The sequence below is a fragment of the Cervus canadensis genome, chromosome 28 (genome assembly GCF_019320065.1).
Source record: "Cervus canadensis isolate Bull #8, Minnesota chromosome 28, ASM1932006v1, whole genome shotgun sequence".
Taxonomy (NCBI): domain Eukaryota; kingdom Metazoa; phylum Chordata; class Mammalia; order Artiodactyla; family Cervidae; genus Cervus; species Cervus canadensis.
The window spans coordinates 13203581-13227704 of record NC_057413.1 but is presented as its reverse complement, the minus strand read 5'-3'; the positions used below and the strand labels follow the sequence as shown (position 1 = coordinate 13227704).

Below are 24124 nucleotides of genomic sequence, written 5' to 3'. Positions count from 1 at the left end.
GAAAAATCCTCCTTGCTGTCAAGCTCTTCATGACTAATAAATGTTACCTGTATCAAGTCTTCTAATTATCTCCAAGATTTTGGATTTTAGAGCCAGCAATTTTATTATTTTACCATCTGCCAGAATATCTTTGGCAGGGTTCAGTAGAAAAATAGGCAATGTGGATGAAAACTTAACTCATTAAATACTAAACCTAAGTACAATGCCATGGAGTTTTGCTTAAGCAAAGCTGCTACTGCATTTGGTACCACTAGGTCCATGAAGAATTTGAGTGCTTGCCATGTCTTATCCTCTGACATGTCATTCACACAAAAGAAATTAAAGAGGAAGAAAAAACTATTTTCTATGACAGTTAATGTATAATTTCTTCTGAGAGTGTTTTCTTACTTAAATGACTTATAAGTTATTGCAAATTAACAAAGAAAACTAAAAACACAGTCATACATTTAAAAAAAAAATTTGCCCAGAAATAATGTTTGTATTGAGACTTAGGGTGTCTTTGTGATCCTTATAAATTCTTCCATCACACAGGGAATGTAGGCATATGAATTGCAGGCTGCCTGAATAGTTTAAATATCTCATAGATTGATTAAATTGCTTCTTAACAAAAACACTGAATGTATGCTCTTTTGCCTAAAGTAGACACCTATCTTTCTCTGTTATAAAGCTGCCTCACTACCATTTTAATGGAGAATTGATGTGATAGTATGCCCCATGCATCATGCTGAAAAGATTATACTGATGCTCATCCAGTATACCTGTTCACATGTGTTTCTACATCTTTGAGCTTGTATTTGAACTCCAACTCTGCCACTTCCCATCTAGCCATAAGGAAATTATTTAACCTTGTCGCTGTGCCTCTTGGATTCTGCCTCCACGGTCTAGGGATGATAATAGTACTGGTTTCAGAAGATAGATGTGAAGGTTAAACGAGTTAATGTACGTGAAACACATAGAACACTAGTGCACAGTGATCCTTCAGTAAATGTTACCAATATGTAAACATTATTTATATTATTTTACCTAGAAATTGTGTTAAGGGAAACTTCTTAAAACATATATGTATGCAGAGAGATACATGTCGCAACTTTATAATAGAAAAAATATGGAAGTAATTATAATGACCAAATACAAGAGAAGTGATAACAGAAAGAACAAGCATATGATGGTATAGCTATTGTTGTTCAGTTGCTAAGTCATGTCCAACTCTTTTCAACCCTACAAACTGCAGCGTGCCAGGCTTCCGTGTCCTTCACTAGCTCCTGGAGTTTGCTCAAACTCATACTTGTGTTTATTGAGTCGGTGATGCCATTCTACTACTCTCATCCTCTGTTGTCCCCTTTTCCTAGAAAATTAAATGAAGTATGTAAAGATTTGAGCTTCCCTGGTAGCTCAGCGGTAAAAAATCTGCCTGCAAATGCAGGAGATGCAGGTTCGATCCCTGGGTCAGAAAGATCTCCTAGAGAAGGAAATGGCAACCCACTCCAGTATTCTTGTCTGGCAAATCTCTTGGACAGAGGCCTTGGTGGGCTACAGACTGCGGGGTCACAAAAGAGTTGGACATGACCGAACAACTAAGTAACATCATATAAAGATTTACATAACATATAAACTCCAATTTTATAATATAAAATAATAGAAACATAACACAAAATTGATGTAAATATAATTTCACTTATATAAATCAGTAAAGAAAGAGGGAATGAAATATAAAATGATGTAAATATACAGGGATGATCAGATTTATGGATGATTTTATTTGTTCACATGTTTGGGTTTTTTCTTATAATAAATATGACTTCAGAAATAAAGAGACAGAGAGTTTTTACTGTTACTCCATGTCTCTTTACCTCCCCAGGCATCTTTTGACTGTAGAGATAATCAGCCAGTGCCTCTGACCAAGCTGTGTTTTAATCCAAGAGTAACTACCCTCTGAGAATATTGCCTGTTTCAGGGGGTAAGAAGAACATGGTCTGGACCACGCCAACATGTATTACTATTGGCTGCCCAGTGGAGCAAAGGTACAAGCAATGAGATTAAGGGGAACTCCTCGAAAGCTCTCCCTAGGCCAGACTGTGTATGTGCACCCTGGAGCTTTCCCACCGGGAGCCACTGCCTACATTGGGACTCAATCGTTTTTTCCTCCTCAAGATATTTAGTCAAACTTTTTGTTGGTTGCAGTGGCATCTCCAAATTCGAGTTGAAGGGAAGAAGCCAGAACATGGACTAGTTCTTTACCTGCTGTTGTGGTTTAGTCTCTCAGTTGTGTCTGACTCTTTGTAACCCCATGGACCGCAGCACACCAGGCTTCGCCGTCCTTCACTATCTCCTGGAGTTTGCTCAGACTCATGTCCATTGAGTTGATAAAAATATCTGCTGTATCAGACTATATTTGGATGATGAGTATTTCAATATGATGATAGGACAAAATAGATGTCACAGAGGAAATAAGTTTGGATAATGTATGTGGAAATTAGGCTAGGAGTATAATCATTATGGAACAGCATGGATTTTTTTGAATAAGAGTAATATGAACCAATAAATTATTTTTTTATTTTCAAAATCTTTATTTTAATAAAATATTACTTGGTATCCCACTTATATAACTCTAATAAATTCAGAGATTCTCAGACATTGGAGCACTGCTGGAAATACCTACTTAGAAGATGCGGCCAATATCTCCTGTGAACCCATGAATTATTGAGAGAGATGCTTCTAGTAGGCTTTTAAAGAATTATACATGTGCTAACTCACAGGTAGAGTGACTATTATTTCTCTCTAGTGAACTCTTATGGTCAAACTGTATTAACAATGGAACTTTACTGGAGAAAAGAAGATGTAAAAATGTGTATGAAGAGACAAAAAGAAATATTGCACAAATGACCTCTTCCCCTAACAAATATGACCATTCACAAGAAAAAAATACACATATATATATACACACATTATGTCACTGACATGTAAACTATAAGTACTTATTTCTAGAGCAGAGTACAAGTCAATAATTTAATGTCAGAAATACACAGAAATTTCAACTAAATAAAATCTATTATAAACATTATAAGAAAAGAACATAGTGGTACAAATTTTAAACAACTTAGTTTTGAAAGACTAGACACAAAATACAGGTATCAAGAACCCCCCAAATAAAATAATAACATATTAGTATAGAATACATGTTAATTTGTATTCTACAGAGATAAGATAATTCATTTTTAAAGGTATTAAAAGCTCTAGAGGAAAACATCAATACATTTTAAAAGGTAACACTTTGACCAATCACATTTTCATTGTTGAATTGTTGCCAAAAATTTTTGGAACAATATTTAAAGGTTAAGGAGTCACCACTAACAATGGAAAAAACCACCTTCTTAGAGATTAAAATATATCTGCTAAATACCACTGAGATCAAATTATAAATTAAAATGTTGACTCTGTGGATCACAACAAACTGTGGAAAATTCTGACAGAGATGGGAATACCAGACCACCTGACCTGCCTCTTGAGAAATCTGTATGCAGGTCAAGAAGCAACAGTTAGAATTGGACATGGAACAACAGACTGGTTCCAAATCAGGAAAGGAATATGTCAAGGCTGTATACTGTCACCCTGCTTATTTAACTTATATGCATAGTACATCATGCAAAATGCTGGGCTTGATGAAGCACAAACTGGAATCAAGATTGACAGGAGAAATATTAATAACCTCAGATATACAGATGACACCACCCTTATGGCAGAAAGCGAAGAAGAACTAGAGAGCCTCTTGATGAAAGTGAAAGAGGAGAGTGAAAAAGCTGGCTTAAAACTCAACATTCAGAAAACTAAGATCATGGCATCTGGTCCCATCACTTCATGGCAAATAGATGGGGAAACAATGGAAACAGTGACAGACGTTATTTTGGGGGGCTCCAAAATCACTGCAGATGGTGACTGCAGCCATGAAATTAAAGGATGCTTGCTCCTTGGAAGAAAACGATGACCAACCTTGAGAGCATATTAAAAAGCAGAGATATTACTTTGCCAACAAAGGTCCATCTCGTCAAGGCTATGGTTTTTCCAGTAGTCATGTATGGATGTGAGAGTTGGACTATAAAGAAAGCTGAGCACCAAAGAATTGATGCTTTTGCACTGTGGTGTTGGAGAAGACTCTTGAGAGCCCCTTGGACTGCAAAGAGATCCAACCAGTCCATCCTAAAGAAAATCAGTCCTGAATATTCATTGGAAGGACTGATGTTGAAGCTGAAGCTCCAATACTTTGGCCACCTGATGTGAAGAACTGACTCATTTTTTGAAATGAATGAAATGAAATAAAAATGAAATGAAAATTAAATTTGAAAAGGCCCTGATGCTGGGAAAGATTGAAGGCAGGAGGAGAAGGGGACAACAGAGGATGAGATGGTTGGATGGCATTACCAACTCAATGGACATGAGTTTGAGTAGGCTCTGGAAGCTGGTGATGGACAGGGAAGCCTGGAGTACTGCAGTCTATGGGGCCACAAAGAATTGGACACTACAGAGCAACTGAACTGATCTGATAAATTAAGATTGGCCAGAGTGTAGGAAAATGGACTTGAATATATACTATTGTCGTATGAACTGATATAGCATTTTGTGGAGTGCAGTGTGAGAGTACTTACCAAAATTAAACATGTACATACCCCTTGACCTAGGAAACCCCCTTCTGGAATTTACTATAGGGAAATATTTATATTTCACTATGATATACCCACAAGAGTAGACATTTACAGCCTTTGTAATGTAATGTATGTTTAAATGAATCAAATAATATTTGAAAGAATAAAGAGGCTATTAGCAGTTGGTACTTTGAAAAGTTGGTTTGAAGTAAATTAGAAGAGAAAGCTTATTTATTTATAGTTATATCTGTACTACTGGAAATTTTATAATTAATAAAAAGCAATGAAATATTGATAATATTCTCAATTTTAGAATATTTAGGAAATAATCATAAACTGATTTAAAAATATTATTATTCTATATGGCTAAAGATATAGTCAAACACCAATTTAGACCCTTCAATGCCGACATTATACTAGAAAGGGTGAAAATATGTAAACAAAGTATTTGATGATAGAAATTAAACCTATACAACAAAGCGAGTTCTAAAAAAAATGAGAAGAAAAACTTTAGAAATGAAAGTTGTAATGAATGATTCATCATATACAGTCAAACACTGGGATTCTAAGTACATATATGTTAACTAGACTTGGCTCAGTCATGTCCGACTCTTTGTAACCCCATGAACTATAGCCCGCCAGGCTCCTCTGTCCATGGGATTCTCCAGGCAAGAACACTAGAGTGGGTTGCCATTCCCTTCTCCAGAGGATCTTCCTGATCCAGGGATTGAACCTGAGTCTCCTGCATTGCAGGCAGATTCTTTCGTCTGAGCTACAGTATGTTAGACCATGTGATATTGTTTCACATCTCTTGGTGATCTCTTCTTTTGGAGTTTTCCCTTTTCTCATTTATTTTAGTTTCAATCTGTGTACTATCTGTAGACTTACCTTTAGTTCACTGAAACTTTCCTTGTGCTATTTGCTGAGTTGTGTTGTTCTCTTTCTCAAAAAAAAAAAAAAAGAAAAAAGAAAAGTTATATGTTGTAGTCCTAATCCCAGCATTTCAGAATATGACTGTTTTGGATACAGGGTCTCTTTTGGTAACCTCTTTAAAAAATAATTAAGTTAAAATGAAGTTGTTAACTGGGTCCTACTCTAATATTGCTGATATTCTTACAAGAGGAGATTAGGACATACAGATACACACAGAGGGAAGTTCGCATGAAGACACAGGAAGATGACCATCCACAAGCCGAGGAGAGAGGCCTCAGAAGAAACCAACCCTTACCTCTTTGATCTCAGTCTTCTAGATTGCCCATTTATAAGGAAAAATTTTGTTGTGTAAATCACCCATCCATGATATTCTGGCATGGCAGTCCTAGAAAACTATGACGCTTGACCTTGCTAAGTCTACTAATAAGTCTGTAAGAAGTACTTTTTAATCTCCATTTCTTCGTTCTTCATTTCTAAACTTCTATTGATACTTTCTTACAGTTTGCTTTTCTCTCCTGAAGTCACTCAATTGATATTACATGTTACTTATCTTTCCAATTAGTGCTTTTGCTTATTATTCATAGTTATTTGAAACTCCTTGCCAGATAGTTCCAATATTTGTGTCATATCTGAGCTTTTAAGAATTGCTTTGTTTCTTGGGAAACTTTTTCTTTCTTTCTTAATGCTTTGTAATTTTTGTAAAGACAAGACATCTTGTGTACTACAATACAGACTGAGACATATAATGCTTAAGCCTAGAAATGGGCACAGCTTTTTTTTTTTTCTGCTGGGACTTTACTATGGGAGTTAATGTTAATCTCATTAGAAATTGAGCTGGATTTGAGACTTGTTGTTGCTATGGTTATGATCTGTATACTACATATTTTTTTTTAAGTGAGTGGGAACTGTTTTGTCAGAAAGCTTTTGTGTTTTTCCAATGTCTTCTCAACCTTCAACTTTTAATCTTTCCATTGTGCAGTGCCTCAAAGAGGGTCTATCTCTTACAGGTTACTTCTTACCTGGAGCTGGTTAGCCTCACCTGTAGGAGACTTGGGTGTTCTCTATTGTCCAACTAAGCTTCTGTATTAGGCCTGGACTAATACAGAATAACCCTTTTAGGCAAATGTGTTTCCTCTTATAAGTTGTATCCTTCTCCCGTTTTAAATTGCCATATTATTCCAAAATGATTATGGGGATGTGTATCATTCAACCATCAACATATTAATGAGAGACATGTTTGGAGTATAGATATATACATATGTCACCCCTCCACAGACATACACTTAATGTCTACTCTTAGAGACTTACTGTGAAAATTGTATAAAATTATGTTTTCCAGATTTCTAAAACCCTTCGCTTTACATGTGTCCATTGAAATTTTCCTTTTATAAAATATTTTTATGATGAGATATATCATCATATACGAGGAAGAAATTATTTTATATTATTTTTCAATAATCACCAGTAGCAGTTGTAGGCAAATAAAAAAAATCACACTTTCATTAGACAGAAGAGCTAGCAAAGAAGTTTGTGCCCCCAGTTCTGAAAAGTTTCTGGTGATACAGAGGAGAAACTCAGGGAGGCAGGGACCCAGACTTGCAGGGTAGCTTGACAGTGAATACAGCCCTCTCTCCACTAGTGATTAATTTTCAGATGATCTTATCAACAGCCAGTTTTAGGAAGAGGTTCTGAGGGTGCCTTTTAGGGAAGAAAAATCAGCCCTGGAGTTCTGGGCACCCGGATGTTTGACTTTCAGGTACTTTGCTCATTTGGTGATACCATTTCATGAGGGGTTTTGTTTAGTTTTTCTATCAGTATTTCCCCTCACACTTCAGTAAAATGTAAAATAAACTTACTGGCTGCCAAAATCAAGCTTATAAGTAAACAGTGGTGGAGCGCGTGCAGGCAGGGTGCTGCGCTGGAGGCCACGGAGAGGAATGAGCGACCAGCCTTCCCTAAGCCTTTATATGATCCTCCTTGAAATGACTAATAAAAGCAGACTAAAATATCCAGGAGGAAAGCATAATTTTTAAAAAGATTATAAAGCAAAGAGGCCAGCAACAAATATGTGACACAGAATGTTCTGAAGCTGCTTCACTTTTGTCACTGTCCAAGCTGTTTTGGCTTAGTTTCAGGCGCCAGGATATGGCTCAAAGGCACTTCTGTCTTTTGAAAATCTTGTCCGTGCCAAGAACTCTTGGTCCAGAATGCCTCTGGGAGCCTGGCTTGGTTCTGGGGAACTGGCATAGACTGGAGACATAGAGAGAGAGAAAAAAAATATATATATATATATTTCTGAAACCTTCTTCCTCTCCCTTAACCAGCTCTATCTCTTTTCATTTTCTTCACAGTTTGAGATATCCTGAGGTAGATGGAAAGCAACCAGGAACACAGAATGGTAAGTGAGAAAGAATTTTCCAAGGTTCTTAAACCAAAATTATAGACGGGAATACCAGTGACTTTGCTCAAGCCTTCATTGAATCTTTCTAATCTCTGTTCCCATATAACCCCTTCAATCACTGCACCTATCAACACTCAATTTTCTCTTTATCTGAATTCCTATGGTTTTTACATTCCATCATTTATGCTGATTCTTTAGATTTTTACTCTAGAATTATTCCTGGAAATTTCAAATCCTCAAGGTTGCATCGCAATTTTGTATTTGCTTTTTAAAGTTAAACTCCATTTGTTGAAAGCTAGACATAAGCACCCTTTTTGCTTAACTCTTTCAAAGCATAATGTTAGTAGAATCCCTGTATAAATAAGGCTGGGAAAGTCATCATAGTTCCTCTTTGCTTCTGGACATCATACAGCAGGAAAACAACAGCAAAAACCTCTAAAACTCTAATTTTTATCAAACCTGGATGGTAAATATAATCCAAAAAAAGCAAGGTATTTTGGAATTGTAAAAAAAAAAAAAGGTTAGAATTCTCTTGGGAGGCAGTGAAGCTATGAAATGTCAAGAGCGATAATGGGCCCAACAGAAGTAGAGCTCAGAGGATAATAGCAAAACTATAATAGTTCTTGAAGGTGAGAGGTTCACCCTGAATTTAAAATTTATAATCTTGTTTGGAAAAAAAAATTCTGCTGGAACTACAGTCAACAAGCTGTTGGCAAAACCCCACCATTCACTGCATTTGACTCAGAATCAGAGGGATAAGGGGTAGAACACGTTCACACGCTTGAGCCATACTGGTATAGAGAACTGTCTATCTTTGTGACAGCAAATAAAGATCCTTTTTGTAGTAAAAATTCAATGGTTACTCTGGCAACAATTGCCTGTCTCTCCCATCAACTCTGTAGAGGATACTAATCCAAAAAAATCCAACTTATTCAATGACGAGTAATAGGAAAAGAACCAGAAGAACAACCATACAAAATTCTTACATGAAAACAAATGTGAAAAACAGCATGAAAACTCATTCTAAAATGAATGCTCACAAGAAAAATGGTGATACAAAGACTAAATATTTGACCCCAGTATCTACCAGCAAGTAAAAGAATATCAAGCAGTATCCTTTTCAAGTGGATGACAGAAAGTGAAAGTGAAAGTCGCTCAGTCGTATCTGACTCTTTGCAACCCCATGGACTATACAGTCTATGGAATTCTCCAGGCCAGAACGCTGGAGTGGGTAGCCTTTCCTTTCTCCACGGGATCTTCCCAACCCAGGGATCAAACCCAGGTCTCCTGCATTGCAGGTGGACCAGCTGAGCCACAAGGGAAGCCCAAGGGAAGTAATACTAGAATTCAGAGATAAGAGGGAATTAATTACACCAGGCAGAAATGAAAATTGAACGGGTAGAACTCAGGAAAAATTGAAGAAAAACCAAAACCAGCACATAAATACAGAAAATGCAAGGAACACTATTGAAGGACATACACTATGGCAAATATAGTAAAGGAAATAAATTACAGAAATGAGAAGAACTAACAAAATGAATTAGAAACAGCAAAATAAAACAACTGAAAAGGTTACAGATAAAATGAGATACAGAAAAGAAGCAAAAACTAAAAATCCAACATATGTATAATTGAAATCTCTGAAGATAAAAAAACAAACACACAACAAAATGGAAAATAACTTATCTCAAAGAAGTAATTCAAGAAAAATCTTCATAATTAATATGTCTTGAATATTTACATTGGGAGGATAATGTTCTAGTGAACACTGAAACTGATACAGCAACACCATAACTATGCTAATAATGTTATAGAAATTCTAAGATTTAAACAAGAGGATCATTTGAGTGATGGAGAAAAAAGATTATGCTACATATAAGAATAAGATAAAACAATGAAGCAGTCTGTATGTTTCTGCATAGTCACAAACAAGGTCAGAAGTCAGTCCAGTAACATGTAAAAGGTATTCAATAAAAGAAAGGAAGAGACCCATATCTTATGATCAGGTGAATTTATCTTCAAGATTATTTAATACGCAAAGTAAAATAATGAGGAAGAAAATATTGATAAAGAAACTAAGATGAAGGAAAGAGAGTATAGCAAAATTGCTACTGTTGTTCATATTAGGAAACTAATAGATACCATTATAACTAAAAATATATTGAGTAGAGTAGGTACCAGCTAATCACAAATTATGGGCCAAATCTGGTCCAACACCTATTTTTGTATGGCCTGCAAAATAAAAATGCTGCTTACAGCTTATGTGATGCCTGGGGAATAAAATGAATGATGATAGTTCATGATGTGAAAATTGTATGAAATTCAAAATTCAGTATCCATAAAAAAGTTTTATAGGACCACCAACAGGCTTATTCATCTACATATTGCCTGGGGCTGCTATTGTGTTAAAATGACAGAGTTGATGACAGAGACACTATTATGTTTTTTAATTCTAATGATTTAGAAAAATGGTAGCTCTAATCTATGAAGACAAAATCTGGTTGTTTTAAAAAGAGAGAGAAAAATCGTTAATTAATCAGGAAAGAGAAAACTGCAATTAAAAACAAAGAAACAAAACTAAACAGTAAAGGAAGAATTAACCACACAGGAACTGGGGACATTAAGGAATCTTGAGAAGATGAAATTGAAAAACTTGGATGAAACAGACTTTTTAAGAAAAATATGATTTACACTAAATGACATCAAGAAATAAGAATCTAAATATTTAGAACTACTTCAATAGAAGTGATAGAAGATAAAATGATCAAAAGGTTATTTTCAGCAAAGCTGCAGGTTTAGTCACTTTCATAGGGGAATTTAAAAGCAAATAAAACCAGGGCTATTTCAACGTTTCTAGAAAATAACAGACAAAAGAATTTCTTAAGATTGTTTCTGGAAAAATGGTGCAAAATTGATAATAAAACTTGACAAAGATTTTCTATACACAAATAAAACTAATAGATTAATCTATTACCAAAAAAATGAGGGCACCATTTCAAAGAAAATGTACCCAAAAGCATACAAAAAGAATAGTTATTTTGATAGAGGAATTTACTCCAGAAGTACAATGATGGTTCATTATTAGGAAAAATGTTCATATGTAGTTTATAATATTAGAGAAAAATTATGATCATTTTCATATATGATGAAAAGTCATTTGGTAAAATATAATAGCCATTCCTCACTAACACATTCAGTTAAATGAGTATAGATGGACACCTTTTACACACAGTAAACATGTATTTATCTCAATCCAGAAGTCAGCATTGTGTTCCCTGGAGGTTGACTAGAAGCATACTCATCAAAACCTAGGGTCTGTCATACAGTGAAGTCAGAGAAAGAAAAACAAACATTGTATATTAATGCATATATGTGGAATCTAGAAAAATGGTGTGGAGGAACCTATTTCCAGGGCAGCAACAGAGACTCAGATGTAGAGAACGGACATGTGGGCACAGTGAGGGAAGCGGGGGATGGGACAACTTGGGAGATTAGCAGTGATATATATACACTACCATATACACTACCATGTATAAAATAGCTAACTAGTGGGAAAATGCTGTACACAGAGGGAGCTCAGCTCTGTGATGACCTAGAGGGGTGAGATGAGGGTGAGACGGGAGGGAGAATACAAGAGAGAGGGGGTATATGTATACATATAGCTAATTCACTTCATTATACATCAGAAATTAACATTGTAAAGCAATTACATGCTATGTGCTTAGTCGCTCAGTCGTGTCTGACTCTTTGTGGCCCCATGGACTGTAGCCCTCCAGGCTCCTCTGACCATGGGAATTTTTCAGGCAAGAATACTGGAGTGGATTGCCATGCCCTCCTCCAGGGGATCCTCCCAACCCAGGGATCGAACCTAGGTCTCCCGCATTGCAGGAAGATTCTTTACTGTCTGAGCCACCAGGAAAGCCCAAAGCAATTATACTCTAATAATAAAAAAAAAATCAGGATCAAGAGAAGAATGCCATAAAGTATCCCATAAAGTATTAGTGTGTGTGCATACTCAATTGCTTCAGTCATGTCTACTCTTTGCGACCCCACAGACTCTAGCCTACCAGACTCCTCTGTCCATGGGATTCTCTAGGCAAGTATACTGGAGTGGGTTGCCATGCCCTTCTCCAGGGGATCTTCCTGGCCCAGGGATCGAACCTGTGTCTCTTATGTCTCCTGCACTGGCAAGTAGGTTCTTAAACACTAGTGCCACTTGGGAAACCCAAAGTATTAGCATCACTAGTCAAAACAGACGAGCCGAAGGAAAATAAGAAGAAAAAACATTATAAACTGTAATTATGTGGCAATAACATGATGGAACATTTGAAAATCCAAGGGAATCAACCAAAACACTACAAAGAGTGAGAGAATTCAGGGAAGAAATGGGGCATAGATGCTAATAAACAGAAAGCAATAAATTTATTATGTACCAAAAGGAAGCAGTTAAAATGCCTAATGGGAAAAACCTTTAAAACAGCCAAAACCAGCAAAACAATATATTTGGAAATAAACTTTAAAACAATGTAGAAATCCACTCAAAGAAAAATTAAAACAAATGTGAAGGCAAAGATGGATTTTTCAATAAATGGTGTTGTAGAATAACCCATCTGGGGAAAAAAGAAAAACTGAATCCATATTTCACACCAAACATCAGTAACAATTCCAAGTGGAGTTTTTTTGTTTTTTTTTTTAACACTCAAGAATGAAAGTCTTAAAAACAGTAGGAAGAAGTAGGAAAATTCATTTGTAAATGTGAAGTGGGGAAAGTCTCTTTTAATCAACAACTCAGAATCCAAATTGCAAAAGACAACGTGAGAAAACAGAAAAGAAACTTCTGCACTGCAAAAGCAGTAAGACAGAAAACCATGAATAAAGTCAAGAGACAAATATAAAATGGGGGGAAGGAACTGCAATTCATAAAATAGGCAGCATGAGTTTTTTTTTCTCAATAAAAATAGCTTCTTAAAGTCAGTAATGAAAGACAAACAGCTGAATAGAAAATAAAACTAGATTGGACAGTTCATAGACAAGAAGCTTATAAAAACACTGAAACATATGAAAAGTAATCAATCTCACTTAAAATAAAACTGCCTAGATACACCATTGTTTTAACCGATCAGGTTAACTCAAATTCCAAAGTTTATAACTTCATTGGTGACGCTGAGGGGCAGTTGGCGCCAAGCACTGCTGACCGAAAGAGTCTCAAGACCTCCCAGACCATGTGCTGGGCGTACTTGAAGTCTCTGATGCCCCAGTGGATCCTGGTCAGTTAGAACCAGTAGGCTTGCTCCCTTTGGCCACAGTCGATCTAAGGCTTCAAATCTTTTCCAGCTTATCCCAAGTATAAACCACTTTATTTGCTTTGAGTGTTACGATGGGGAAAAGCTTGGGAAACCCTGAAACAGTACTGTTGTTAGAGATAGCAATTTGGTTCTACCCATCCCAAACTGCAAATTTGTATAACTTTTGATGCATCTTCAATTCAGGAATTAATCCTGTAGATGTACCTGCAGGTATGTTCAATGAAATATATTCTAGGTTATTCAGTATATCAGTATGTAATATTGGAAGCAATTCAAATGTCCATCCAGAGTTTACTGGGGGTTAGGTAAATTATAATCATCCAAACAATGCGATACTGGCAGTGATGCTAACAAAAGAGGAGAGAGACAAATCACATTCTGATGTAGAAAATATCTCCGAGTAAATGACTAATCAGGAAAAAGGAGTGTGCAGAACAATGTACATAGAATGCTAACTTTTGTCTAAAAACACAGAGAAATAATATATATTCATATTTGCTTCATACTTAGTTAAAAAACTCTGGAAGGATACATAGTAGACACTGCGTTTGTGAGGTCAGGGAATGTGAAGGGGAGAGAAATGAGGAGGATCAAAGGCAGGAGGAAAACATTTCACTGTACATATTTCTATATTTTGTAATTGTTTTTTATTTTTGAATAATATAAATGTATTGCTATATTAAAAATGAAAACAATGCAGCCTTATCTATCTCCAAAAGTAGGAATTAGGAAATGTGGTATAGTTAATGAGGAAAGCTGTTATGTCAAATTTCAGAGGCAGAGGAATATATATTGAATCCCTCAGGGCACATCCTGGACAGGAAGTGGTAAGTATCTTCCTGAACAATCCCCCGCCAACACACACACACATTGCCTGTAATGGTTCACTCTGCTCTGATGCTTTAAGGACATGAAAGAGTGGGCTCCTTTATGAGTTATTTGCTTTCCCCTCCATCAGGTTCAAAGCAGCTACATTCTGGTAGTATTCTTTACCTTTAAGGAGAGCTAGACTCAATCCCTTTGGATAGAAAGTGGAACGTACACACTACTATATTTAAAAGAGATAACCAACAAGGACCGACTATAGAGCACAGCACATACTGCTCAGTATTTTACAATAATCTACATGGGAAAAGAATCTGAGAAAGAACAGATACATGTGTGTATGTGTGTATAAATATATATATTTATATAAATATATAACTGAATCCCTTTGCTGCATACCTGAAACTAACACAACATTGTTAATCAACTATTGCTCCAAGATAAAATAAAAATTAAAACAGAAGTTGAGTCAAATCGCTATTCAAGGCAACAGAGTGTAGAGATCCCAGACTCTGGGAGAGTCTGTTGGGCATGAGCTTAGATTCCACCTTTAGAAACTTTCTTATTTGGCTCTAAGGTTAAGATCTCCTCAGCAGGAAAAGAGAGATCATAGTAACACCTACCTCCTGGGCACTTAGAAAGAGTAAAACACATCTAACACTTCTAGGAGAGTGTGTGTCACTTGGAAAAGGCTCCATAAGTTTTAGTTATTGTTCTTTTCTGTATGCAACTCTTGAAATTGTCAATAACGTCTTATCCCATGAGTCCAACTGTATATTTCACCTTTATCCTCCATTGTGCCCTAAGGAAGGACTCTGTGTGGCCTGTTGCTTTCTAAGTTAACTTGGAGAGCAGACAACAGACTAAAGTTTTTTGATATTTTTCCTATTTTTCAAAGGACAACTAAGTATCAGTCTGAAGGTGACAGATTGCCTCTGAATGTGTACAGTGCCATGACTACATATGAGCTCTTAGAGTCAGCTAAGTAGAGATCATGTCCCAGCTTCACAAATCCCTTATATCTTCTGAGTCTCAGGTTCCTCTCCCCAATCAGTGTAATGTCAAGCTCATAGGGGCATTGAGACAATAATGAGACGCTGCATGCATGATGCCAGGCAAATACATAGCAGGTGCCAATCAAAGGGCTATTATGTTCTTTTGCTAATACGTCATCATGACTCACCTCAGAGACATCTAGCACATAGCAAATAAGGAGAGAAAAAAATTGCAACCCAAAGAAAAGTTCCCAGGATGAATGCATAATGTTTTCATTGAAGGGAAGGCTGAGGTTAATTTTTTTTTCTTTTTGGAAAACTTCCATCTCATCCATCACCCAATTCCTTTCCAGGGCGTAGACGTCAGAATTGGTATCTTTTTCTAACTTCAGAGGTTCACCACACCCTCTCCAGACTCTTATGGAACATCAATTGTTTTTTATGTTTTAGGTCTTGGCTCTTAGAGGAACATTCTCTCTCTCTCTCTCTCTTTTTTTTCCCTAAATAGTACAAGGTCACACGTTACGAAAGCCCTACAGTTCACAGGAGAGAATCTCGTGAGGGGCTGCAGCTGTCTCAGATTTTCCCGAAGAAATGTTTGCTTCTTTCTCTTGCCCAATACCATTAAATGTTCATTTGGTAAATCTTATTTTACTATAGTAATAATAATAATTCAAATGAAGTTCAGAAGTGTAACCATCTTGCTTGCTGCTGCTCTTGCTGTCTTCAAATCTTCTGGTAGAAAGGCTTTTATACAATTTGCCATAAGGCAGATATTCTTAAGCTGCCTCCCTGCTGTTTAAGTTCAGTACATCAAAATAAGTGTACAGTCCATGAAGACAACTTTTCTGAGGCCATTAAGGAGGATCTGCTGCCCTAACCACATCTCTGGAGTCCTGGCTACCTAATATATGGACTTCTGGGGCATGAGGTGCTACTCAGTTTTCAGTTTCAATCTGTTCCAAGTCCATGGGGAGACCACAGTGATGAAATGTTATCATTATGGCACCAACACAAGCCTCAGATTATTAAGTGTATCACAGTGGATAGACCATCTGTCATGATATAAAATGATTTGATCAAAAATATATGCTGGGAACTTACATGAAATTTCATAACATGGTCAAAGGTTTATACCCCAAGGATAGAGATGCATAGTACAGAGACATGCATCATTAGAAATATATATATGCACACCTAGCACCAAAAATACATATATATCTGGGTTTCGATTTCATCAGTTCTGTAAGGATACTAACATCTCCTAGTGTAATTACATACTGTCTTTATAAGTAAAGGTATACAAATTGAGTAAGAAAGTCAGTTAAAAATTTCATTTCACGTGTCTCAATCAGCATATTAAAAAATTTTAAAGTTTCCAGACCCTGGGTATACTCTTTTGCAGGCATTCATCATAGCACCTTTAAAATTCTACTTGTCTTGAGGCAAAAATAATGATTTAGATCGGCTTGCAGAACTAAGTAATTGGATAAATTAAGCATTGTTAACTGTAGTGACATCAGGAATCTTGGAGTGAAACGTAGCTTAAATGTCATCTTTTCAACCAAATGCTTTTTATAAAAGTAAGTTATAACTTGGGTTTCCTAACTCTACCTGCTGCCTCTATTGCTTCTTTTTTCAGGAGCTCTGTTGAGGGGTGGATTTCCTGTCAGACAGAAAGTGTATCATGGAGACACAAAAAACCATATGTTCTTGGGCGTATAGGTTTGAACCATATTTAAATCATATGAGACGATGGCATTGAGTAGAACTGGTTGAAGTATCACACATAAACATTAAAAGTGGATTAATTTTATTTTGTATTATGTTCCAGTTGGATTCTCTTAAACAAAAAGCTGTCATTTTTTCTACAACCACCAATTTTTTTTTTGATGTGTTTTACTTTATCTTTTTTTTTTTTTTTTTAATTTTTTTATTAGTTGGAGGCTAATTACTTCACAACGTTTCAGTGGGTTTTGTCATACATTGATATGAATCAGCCATAGATCTACACGTATTCCCCATCCCGATCCCCCCTCCCACCTCCCTCTCCACCCGATTCCTCTGGGTCTTCCCAGTGCACCAGGCCCGAGCACTTGTCTCATGCATCCCACCTGGGCTGGTGATCTGTTTCACCATAGATAGTATACATGCTGTTCTTTTGAAACATCCCACCCTCACCTTCTCCCACAGAGTTCAAAAGTCTGTTTTGTATTTCTGTGTCTCTTTTTCTGTTTTGCACATAGGGTTATCGTTACCATCTTTCTAAATTCCATATATATGTGTTAGTATGCTGTAATGTTCTTTATCTTTCTGGCTTACTTCACTCTGTATAAGGGGCTCCAGTTTCATCCATCTCATTAGGACTGGTTCAAATGAATTCTTTTTAACGGCTGAGTAATATTCCATGGTGTATATGTACCACAGCTTCCTTATCCATTCATCTGCTGATGGGCATCTAGGTTGCTTCCATGTCCTGGCTATTATAAACAGTGCTGCGATGAACATTGGGGTGCACGTGTCTCTTTCAGATCTGGTTTCCTCAGTGTGTATGCCCAGAAGTGGGATTGCTGGGTCATATGGCAGATCTATTTCCAGTTTTTTAAGAAATCTCCACACTGTTCTCCATAGCGGCTGTACTAGTTTGCATTCCCACCAACAGTGTAAGAGGGTTCCCTTTTCTCCACAGCCTTCTCCAGCATTTATTGCTTGTAGACTTTTTGGATAGCAGCCATCCTGACTGGCGTGTTATCTACCTAAAGAAACAAAAGACCTATAATAGAAAACTATAAAACACTGATGAAAGAAATCAAAGAGGACACAAACAGATGGAGAAACATACCGTGTTCATGGATTGGAAGAATCAATATTGTCAAAATGGCTATTCTACCCAAAGCAATCTATAGATTCAATGCAATCCCTATCAAGCTACCAACAGTATTTTTCACAGAACTAGAACAAATAATTTCACAATTTGTATGGAAATACAAAAAACCTCGAATAGCCAAAGTAATCTTGAGAAAGAAGAATGGAACTGGAGGAATCAACCTGCCTGACTTCAGACTCTACTACAAAGCCACAGTCATCAAGACAGTATGGTACTGGCACAAAGACAGAAATATAGATCAATGGAACAGAATAGAAAGCCCAGAGATAAATCCACGAACCTATGGACACCTTATCTTCAACAAAGGAGGCAAGAATATACAATGGAAAAAAGACAACCTCTTTAACAAGTGGTGCTGGGAAAACTGGTCAACCACTTGTAAAAGAATGAAACTAGAACACTTTCTAACACCATACACAAAAATAAACTCAAAATGGATTAAAGATCTAAATGTCAGACCAGAAACTATAAAACTCCTAGAGGAGAACATAGGCAAAACACTCTCCGACATAAATCACAGCAAGATCCTCTATGACCCACCTCCCAGAATATTGGAAATAAAAGCAAAAATAAATAAATGGGATCTAATGAAACTTAAAAGCTTTTGCACTACAAAGGAAACTATAAGTAAGGTGAAAAGACAGCCCTCAGATTGGGAGAAAATAATAGCAAATGAAGAAACAGACAAAGGATTAATCTCAAAAATATACTAGCAACTCCTGCAGCTCAATTCCAGAAAATAAATGACCCAATCAAAAAATGGGCCAGAGAACTAAACAGACATTTCTCCAAAGAAGACATACAGATGGCTAACAAACACATGAAAAGATGCTCAACATCACTCATTATTAGAGAAATGCAAATCAAAACCACAATGAGGTACAACCACCAGTTTTATAGCAGATGTTATACATTCTTTGAAAGTGAAAACTGACATTTATCTTTGTATTTCTTTTAGCACCTATGTAAAGATTCCTAATAAATGCTTGATGGATATATTAATGGTTTCTTTAGAAAGTCCTTCTTGTTAACTCGTATATTTGAACCAATATACTACTTTGTATTGAACCTTACATACAGATTTGTATTAATAAAGCATGTGGTTCATAAAATATTGGAAGTTGCTATACTTCCATGTAACTTTGATGTGCCTAATTCCCACAAGGAATAGATGGAAAGATGAATTTCATTTATGTGTCTTCCTAGGTCAATTTTTTTATGGAGGAATTTGTCAATGCCTAAGTATCAAATACAAATGTTACACGACTCCTTCTTCCCAGTACTTTTCTTATTGGTCTTAACTTCCAAGTGATAACATTCATTAGAGTTGCATCATAAAATCCAATTTTTATTTACTAGCACAACTGGAGTTTTATACAGAATAAAATTCAAACTCTATCTTTCTCAGAGCTTTAAGGAAAACTTTGAGGCTATTCATCACTTTTCTTTGAAATTTACAAAAAAGAAATAGCCAAAGAGATGATGCCATTTTGAGTAAGAATTGCTCTCAAGAAAGAGCAATTCTATCTATCTATCAATCATCTATTTATCTATCATTTATCTATTGAGATAGGTTTGTTTAGTTGATGAGAGCTTGGGATCCCTAAGTCTAAGCCCATGGATTAATACACAAGGGGTTGTTTCTATAACATGAGCTGCTCTATTGATCATGGGGACAGGCTTGTACATACATGTTCTGGTCACCAAAGGACTGAGTGATGAGTCCATTCGCATTATCACTACTAGAAAAACAACTCAGAATGTGAGTTCCAAGTTTGGTGGATCTACAGTCTATGTTACTTGTTTCTTGGTACCTCTCTGTGGTGTTATTCTGGGCATTATGTAGGTACGGGGAATACATCATTTGACTCATTTGACTCAGGTAACACAGGTAACACTCTCACTCTCCTTTGCTCTTCATGTTCTGTTTTTCCTCATCCAGGAATCATTTCCACATCAAGGCCTTCACTCCTGTTTTTCCTTCAGGTTCAAATAGTCTCTTCCTCTCACTCTCTATTCCTCTTCCTCTCTTCACTGGACCAATTTCTAATCAACAGTCCATTCTCACTTGTTTTTTTTTTTTTTTTTTAATGTGGACCATTTTTAACGAGGACTTCCCAGGTGGCGCAGTGGTAAAGAATCATCCTGCCAATGCAGGAGACACAAGATATGCGGGTTTGATCCCTGGGTTGGGAAGATCCCCTGAGAAGGGAATGACAACCCACTCCAGTATTCTTGCCTGGAAAATTCCATAGACAGAGGAGACTAATAGGTTATAGACCTTGGGGTCACAAAGAGTCAGATACAACTGAGTGATTGAGCACTTGAGCACGGATTTTCAAAGACTTTACCAAACTTGTTACACTATTGCTTCTATTTCGTGTTTTAACTTTTTGGCTGCTAGACATGTGGGTTCCCAGTTCCCTCACCAGGGATCAAATTCTCACCCTCTGCATTGGCAGGTGAAGTTTTAACCACTGGACTGCCAGGGAAGTCCCAGCTCTCACTTCGAATGTCATTTCCTCGCTTTTTCTTTTCTGGTATCACCATTCACAATCCCACCCTGCACACACAGAACTTTATAGACTCTTAAAACCTTATGTACCTCCTTCATAAAATTTATCATTATTATGGTATAAGAAATTGAGAGGCTGGTTATAAACTGTCTTCTCCATAGAATGGTAGTTCCATGTGGGCAAAGACAAGGTTTTCTTGTTCTTCTACATACTCCCAGCATATAGTAGAGATTTAATTATTATTTTTGAATAAATTAGCATAATGATACTATTTTTATACTTATAGGTTGCTGGAAAATTGCATAATACTTCACACACAATAATTAGGATTTCAATAGGTGAGCATATACTAATATTTTGAATCCATGAAAAATGTTTTGAAATATAAGGAAAAGGCACAAGTTGTAAAATGAGAAGGAAACAAGATTCAGCATTGTTAAGTATAATATGACCTAATTGATATATGCATAGGAAAACCTAGAAAGAAAATTCACCAGAATGCTCAAAGAATTTTTTCTCAAATACTCAAAGATGAAATATTAAACATACAGTTCTGTCGTTTCCATATTTTCCTTAACTAACATGAATTGAGAAAATAATGTTATTAGAGAAATAAATATTTTTATTATTTATTCATCATTTTAAAACACTGCTTTTCCAGATCCTGGGCAAACTCAGACTCATTGATAAAAATGAGTCTCTACCTGCTTGAACTTTATGCTTATGAGAAAAAAAAATCAATAAATCAGTAAACAAATAAATAGAGAATGTCATATAATAAGTGCTTTGAAGAAATAATACAGGGCATTATGGCAGAAAATGACTGATGGTAGAATTTTAGATAAGAAGCTTATGATGAGCTGTTCACAACAAAAGCAATAGGTAACAATGTTTTAATAAATGCCCTAGGCCAGGGAACCGGGTAGATGTCTCAAATGTTTGACCTCATTTGCTTTTAACAATAATCCTAAGGAACAGGTGTTGTTCTTATTCCCATTTTAACACACAAGGAAGTGGACATTTAGAATCAAGATTTTAACAGAAAATTTGTGGTGTGCCTCCATCAGAGAATTTATCATATTGTACTTACTCATTTAGTTCTCTGTCTTCATTGTAATATTCTCTGCTTCATGACTACAGCACATATTTCAGAGCCTGAAACATAATTTAAAATCTCATCACGTTTGTTCAGTAAATGAATATATGAATAATTTTTTTAAAAAAGAAAATTCATCATTAGAGAAAGGAAGTATTATTCTGGAAATTTGCAAAAAAAAACCACCTGTAATTCTTAAAATGAATTATTATATAAAATTATTATGTAACATGTTCTCTCATCTCTTCCTGTTTTCATATAATAGGGGGAAAAGTATCTATGAAAAAGGAACAGACAGTCATAAAAAAATGTTAAGGTGAATCATGGATTAACTTTAAAAAGAGCTAGTTGGTTTTATTAAAAACTTACAAAGTAGTTTAAAATAACATAACATATTTAAAATCCAAACTGGAAGATTTAAAAACTTTAATGGGGTAACTTAACACACTCAAACTTTTACAACCTAGGTGTCTAATAAGTTCAACACAATAGCCCATAAGAACCACACAAAGATAAAAATTATAAAATTTATGAAAAAGATAAACTTTAATTAATAATGAGTCATATTGTTATAAAACTGTTAAAATATATCAATTCTTATGTGTTAAATTTACAAGTTTAGATATTGTTCCAAATATAGCTTAAGTGAAGTGAAGTGAAAGCCGTTCAGTTGTGGCTGACTCTTTGCGACCCCATGGACTATACAGTTCATGGAATTATCTAGGACAGAATACTGGAGTGGGTAGCCTTTCCCTTCTCCAAAGGAAATCTTCCCAACCCAGGGGTCGAACCCAGATCTCCCACACTGTGGGTGGATTCTTTACCAACTAAGCCACAAGGGAAGCCCAAGAATACTGGAGTAGGTAGCCTATCCCTTCTCCAGAGGATCTTCCCGACCCAGGAATGGAACTGGGGTCTCCTGCATTGCAGGCAGATTAAGCCCAAATACAACTTAAAATATATTTAATTCTGGGCTCATCAAGAGGCTAGATATGGCCAATGAAAGAATCAATAAACTTGAAGATATATCAGCAGAAACTTCCTAAACTGAAATGCAAAAGTAAAAAGATGAAAAAAAAAAAAGGGACTAGAATATCTAAGACTATGAGATGATTACAAACTGTACAACATATATGTAATTGGGATAACAGAGGAAGTAGAAGAGAGAATATAACAGAGGAAATATTAATATCTGAATTAGTAATGGCCAAAAATTTTCCAAAATTAACAACAGATATTATACCACAGATACCTCCGCCAACTGACATAAGGTGTTGACATCCCTCTGAGTCAGTTTCATTGGACCCTTCTCAATTCATTCATTTCTCCCCAGCAGCCATTGCCACTGCTTCCTAGGTGGAGAAAGGAAGTCACAGATGAAGATATCTTCTCAGGTTGGATCTCTTGCCCTTGGGAGTGCTGGAGAGAATGCTGAAGCTTAGGTTGACTAGTCAGAGAAACATTTGTGAATGGAGGTAGTAATTATTGGGGCCACGCTCCATTTGCATCGTGCCTTTGCCAATTTCCTGAATTTCTTTCTTTGGTTTTTATTCCTTGACATTTAAGACATTGAATCATTCTTTTGTAATGGGTCAATATAAAGGATTTCTGGGGAGGAGCCAAGATGGCGGAGGAGTAGGACGGGGAGACCACTTTCTCTTCTACAAATTCATCAAAAGAATAACTGAATGCAGAGCAAACCTCACAAAACAACTTCTGATCGCTAGCTGAGGTCATCAGGCGCCCAGAAAAGCAGACCATTGTCTTCGAAAGGAGGTAGGACAAAATATAAAAGATAAAAAGTGAGACAAAAGAGCTAAGGACGGAGACCCGTCCCGGGAAGGGAGTCTTAGGCGGCCTTGCTTGGGCTAGGGTCCGGGCCTGAGTGCCCTGAGGACAATCGGAGGGAGCTTCTGTGAGGTGCCAACTTGAACTGTGGGAGACCAAAAGAGAGAAAATTAACCGGCCGGAACACACTGCCGGCCGTTCGCAGAACAAAGGGACGGAGAAAGTCCCAAGAAGAGGTCGCAGGCTGCGGACCCGCCCAGCCCCGCCGGAGGCAGGAGGCAGGGGGGAGGGGAAGGTCGCGGCGAGACACAGGGCGCAGGCACCCGACCGGCGCGGGCGGGGACTGGGGCTGGGGACGCAGAGGGCGGAAGGCGCGCGCACCCGACTGGCGTCAGCGGAAACTGAGACTGGGTCCGCGGAAGGGAGTGAGTGTGCCACACCTGGGGATAGTGCGCCCATCAAGCCCCTCGCTGCCTGGACCGCTCTGACGGGGAAGGCACAGAGAGCAGGCGCAGCTTTTCCTTCCGCGCTTTTGTGTAACACCCGAGGGCTGGAACCTAGCGCAGCGCGGGGCGCGCTCCACATAGAACAGCCGGGAGCCTGAACAGCGCAGACGGAGAAAGCAGCGTCAGCCCCTCCCGGCAGCGCCAGCCCGCCCCCGCAGGGCCAGCCCCTCCCCGCAGCGTCAGCCCCGCCCCGCAGCGCCAGCCCCGCCCCGCAGCGCCAGCCCCTCCCAGCAG

The 24124-nt window shown here is 37.2% G+C and overlaps 1 long non-coding RNA gene across 2 annotated transcripts in view; it reads left to right on the top strand.

Annotated features, from left to right (window-relative positions):
- LOC122430037 overlaps positions 1–24124 on the top strand; it is an 88018-nt gene that overhangs the window by 47208 nt on the left and 16686 nt on the right. The window contains exons 4-5 of one of the 2 annotated variants that reach the window (XR_006266214.1): positions 7922–7968; positions 22930–23071. This is a non-coding gene — a long non-coding RNA (uncharacterized LOC122430037). The remainder of the gene's footprint in view (positions 1–7921; positions 7969–22929; positions 23072–24124) is intronic. The other variant, XR_006266215.1, reaches the window with a different exon arrangement.